The sequence below is a fragment of the Ovis aries genome, chromosome 17, assembly GCF_016772045.2.
Source record: "Ovis aries strain OAR_USU_Benz2616 breed Rambouillet chromosome 17, ARS-UI_Ramb_v3.0, whole genome shotgun sequence".
Lineage (NCBI taxonomy): Eukaryota > Metazoa > Chordata > Mammalia > Artiodactyla > Bovidae > Ovis > Ovis aries.
Genome location: NC_056070.1, coordinates 1,118,431 through 1,123,378, shown reverse-complemented (window position 1 = coordinate 1,123,378; position 4,948 = coordinate 1,118,431). Strand labels below are relative to the sequence as shown.

General features: G+C 40.7%; 1 pseudogene; it reads left to right on the top strand.

Moving 5' to 3' along the window:
* Positions 1-511: 511 nt before the first annotated feature.
* LOC114118832 (galectin-related protein-like) lies at positions 512-1,253 on the top strand (annotated as a pseudogene).
* Positions 1,254-4,948: the final 3,695 nt, after the last annotated feature.

Here is a 4,948-nt window from a genome sequence, read left to right as displayed (position 1 = left end):
AAACAATGCAAAGAAATAGAGGAATACAATAAAAGGGAAAGACTAGAGCCTGGAAAATCCCATGGACGGAGGAGCCTGGAAGGCTGCAGTCTGTGGGGTCGAGAGGAGTCGGATACGACTGAGCGACTTCACTTTCACTTTTCGCTTTCATACATTGGAGAAGGAAATGGCAACCCACTCCAGTGTTCTTGCCTGGAGAATCCCAGGGGCTGAGCCTGGTAGGCTGCCGTCTATGGGGTTGCACAGAGTCGGACACGACTGAATCGACTTAGCAGCAGCAGAGATCTCTTCAAGAAAATTGGAAATATCAAAGGAACATTTCATCCAAAAAAGGTCCCAATAAATGACAGAAACAGTAAAGACCTAACAAAAGCAGAAGAAATCAAGAAGAGATGGCAAGACCCGTGCCTCCACCGGGCACAGGACCGCCCAGGGATCCCCGCCCGCGCCACGTCCCACGTCCCACGCTGCCCGGCCGCCAGCCGCTCACCCCGCGGCGCTGCGTGAGAGGATGGCGGGGTCAGTGGCCGACAGTGATGCAGTGGTGAAACTAGATGATGTACATTTAAACAACTCCTTGGGCTCTCCAGTTCAAGCCGACGTGTACTTCCCACGACTGATCGTGCCATTTTGTGGGCACATTAAAGGTGGCTTGAGACCAGGCAAGAAGGTTTTAGTGATGGGCATTGTAGACCTCAACCCAGAAAGCTTTGCAATCAGCTTGACCTGTGGTGATTCAGAAGATCCTCCCGCTGACGTGGCAACTGAACTCAAAGCAGTGTTCACAGACCAGTAGCCACTCAGAAATTCTGGTATATCTGGGGAAAGGGGTGAAGAACAGTCAGCAATCCCTTACTTCCCACTCATCCCAGACCAGCCATTCAGGGTGGAAATCCTTTGTGAGCATCCACGTTTTAGAGTGTTTGTGGATGGACACCAACTTTTTGATTTTTACGACCGCATTCAAACATTATCTGCAATTGACGCCATAAAGATCAACAGAGACCTCCAGATCACTAAGCTTGGCTGATGTTTAAACCACGTCTGTTTCAAAGAGCAACAGGTGCCACAACTGCCTGACTGTTGATCTGGAAGAAGTGTCCTAGCAAGGTCTAAAGACTTAAAAAGAAAACAAAAAGGCAGACTTCACTGTCTCTTCTTTCTGTGCAGTTTAAACCCAAAATGACTTCATCGGTGGTTTGCCCTTAGGAAGCTATCAGAACTAAGACACCAAGCCATTATTCCCAGAACAAAGTAATATATTTATGCTGGATTTTATTCAGACTAAACTGAGAAGGATCTGTGACAATTTGTGATTTGGTAATAAGTTATTCCTCTTTTCAAAGCAAGCTGATATTTCGAACAAAAGTGGTAAAGACTTAACAACAACAAAGACGGTACACAGAAATCAACTCATTTCTGCACTGAAGTGGAATTGTATAGCACAACCAACATTTTAGTCAGGGTATTTAACATAGCATGTAGGTGGTTCAAGGTGTTTTTTTGTCTGTTTGTTTTGTTGTTGTTGTTTTTTCCTTTTTGCACAGCATAATGTTAACTCAGATTTTTTAAGCTTTCTTGTAGTTATTTCTACTCAGTGTATGTGTTAGAGATGATTAATGTCTCAAGAACAGCTTGTTATGAACTTTTGAATGTACAATTATCTTAGGTCTGAGTGGGGAAATTACCTATTGTAGTCATGAGAAAGATGAGTTTCTACCTTAAAGAGCTGAGTCTTATCCTCCTACCCCTAAACTTAGGATCTCTTGATATAAATTGCTGTAAGTGCTTTTGGGAAAACTTTGCAACAGTTCAGTAACACTGCTTTTCAAGTTATTAATGATTATGTAAAATTCTACTTAACATTGCTTTCTGTCCATAATGCGAAATTAGCACAGTATTGGTGTCCTTAAGACTAATTAACTACTTTTCACTGGATCTACATAATAGCTCATCAAGTTGTTATTAAGCTAGCTGAAAACACATTAAGAGGTGATTGCATCAATAGTTTTAAAAATGGACTATTATATACATTTTTAAAGGTATAGTGTGAAAATGATTTGGGAATGCAATGGAAAGCAGAAGCAAATGGCCCCAAATAACTTACTTGGAAATAATTTATATCAACTTAAGCTGTTAGCTCATTGTGTCACTTTTATTATGTGACCCTCACCAATCCCTAAGCAATGCCTTTGGAGCTTCAGAGTAGAAGATGCTTCCTACTGTGTGGACTCTGCTAAGATAGTACGATAAGAAAAGATCCAACATAGGAAATGATCCAGTTTATCTGAAAAGTTAACTCCCACTACTCTAGGTCTTTGAGTCCAGCCAATAGTATGAATGCTCCAATGAAGCTTTGGCAGTTTCCCTGTACTTGTGGAACTGATTAGACAGTAGGTAGTCTCCAGGAAAAGCCTGCAGTGATACACATGTCACTGGAAGGCAAGGGATGGTTGGAGTCCTGGGTGCTGGATTTCATAAACTGCATTGGCCTTGGAGAGAAGGACCCTTGGCATTGCTCTGGTCAGCTAGTTGGCGGTGGGGGGGGGGGGGGGCTGGGGGGGGGGGGGGGGGGGGGGAAGGTGGTGCTGGGGTGGGGTTGTATTTATATACAATTTAGGTTTTATTTGTACAGCATACTGCATCTTGTTATGACACGTCCTTGTCCTGCTTTGCTTTTGAGTTTTTTTACACAACATACAGAGGCACTGAAGTGACCACGTCATTTTCACGTGTCAAGAATGTAGACAGTGTTTCAGTACCAAAGTTTAAGAAAAAGCAAACTAAAATCGTGAATTTTTTTTATAGGTGATATATTTGGATTCTCCTCAGCTTTGAAACTGTTTAGCACAGTTCCATTGTATTATGTAAGAAGATGCTTTATCCAATAAGACTGTCTGAGCATTGAGAAGCTTTATGTCCCTGCTGACTTAACCAGCCATAACCCCAGGAGGGCTGTGCTCTGGCTCCGTATTTTGGAGCCCGTGACTAACCTTGTGCAGCCACTAGATTTTGTCAAGTATTTGTAGAGAGACCTAGAGGACACCCTGAAATATATTGGTAGGGGTTTTGAGTCTCATTGTGGTAGAAGACCCCCCCCCAACAGGAGGTTTTCTTTGAGTGGGCATCCATTCCCACCCACTGCATAATTCAGCAGAAACTGGAGGAGTTGGGGGTATAACTGTTGGAACTGACACTGTTCTCTCTACGTATCAGCTAACTGGTTAGCAGCCAAGACCTTAGGCAGCTTAGTGTAAAGATACACTGTTAACCCTTCATTGTTCTGTGGGGTCAGTGAGAACCTCTTGGTTAAGCTTATTGAAATTTATCAAAATGATGTGATGATTTGATTCAGGTGTAATTAAGTTAGCAGGGGGCTAGTCCAGCTGTATTAATCATTAGCTGTAAACTGGAAACTGTTCACATCCTCTCATCAGCATGTGTGGTCTAAGGTGGGAATTCAGGATGAAAAGTGCAATTTTAAGCTTCACAGGAAAGCATTTGGGTGTGTAAAGTGTTATTCCTGTCCAGAGCCCTAATTCTGCAATATGACCAAAACCAAGGAACATAAATATCAGGCTCTGGGGGAATAATAGGCAGGCTTTAGACAATCTGTTCATTTCTGCATCAAATTTGGATTGAATGTATATATCTACTTAAAAGTTAATAGGAGTGACTTCTCCTTTCTGGGCTATCCCAGAATTGTCTTAATTTTTAAAAAAACTTGAAACCCCATTTCAAATCATGCCAACCTTAGTTAAAAACCCCCAGAAGGATCATTCTTAGAATTGTTGATGACTTGTTAAAATGGCAAATCCTTTCATTTGTAATAAGAAAATATCCAAAAAGAGGGCGGGAGAACTTTTGCCTTGAGAGAAACACCCTTGGCATTTTCCAGCTACATTGTTAATGTAGAAATAATGTTCCTATGATGACATATTTTCAAAGAAACACTTTCTTATTTACTGCGTGGTGTAAAATGTTGCTAAATGTGTTTTAGCGTTATGATGTCACTGCTGAAAGTTATTTGCACTATAATAAAGGAATTTTCTACAAAAAAAAAAAAAAAAAAGAAGAAGAAGAAGAAGAGATGGCAAGAATACAAAGAAGAACCCTACATAAAATATCTTAATAGCCCGAATAACCACAGTGGTGTGGTCACTCACTTAGAGCCAGACATTCTGGAGTATGAAGTCAGGTGGGTCTTAGGAAGCACTGTTGCCAATAAAGATAGTGGAGGTGATATAATTCCAATAGAGCTATTTAAAATCCTAAGAGATGGTGGTGTTAAAGTGCTGCACTCAATATGTCAGCAAATATGGAAAACCCAGAAGTGGCCACAGGACTGGAAAAGATCAATCCTCATTCAAATTCCCAAGAAGGGCAGTACTAAAGAATGTTTAAACCACTGGACAATTGCACTCATCTCCCATACTAGTAAGGTTATGCTCAAAATCCTCCAAGCTAGGTTCTCAGCATCACCTGAGAACTTCCAGATGTTCAAGCTTGGTTTAGAAAAGGAAGAGGAAACAGACATCAAATTTCCAACATTTGCTGAATCATAGAAAAAGCAAGGGATTTCCAAAAAACCCCTCTGTTCCATTGAATACTCTAAAGCCTTTGACTGTGTGGATCATAACAAACTGTGGAGAACTCTTTTTAAAAAAAAAAATTTATTTACTAAACAGATACATGTGAAGTCCTTGTTCTGTTCTAGGTACAACACTGAACAAAAGAAACAAAATTTCTAGGCCTCTTAGAGCTTACATACTATAATTACATTTTTTTCTCTTTTTTTCCATTTTATTTTATTTTTATTTTTATTTTACTTTACAATACTGTATTCGTTTTGCCATACACCAACCTGAATCCGCCATGGGTGTACACTGGGAAACTCTTAAAGAGATGAGAAAGCCAGAACATCTTACCTGTCTCCTGAAAAACCTGT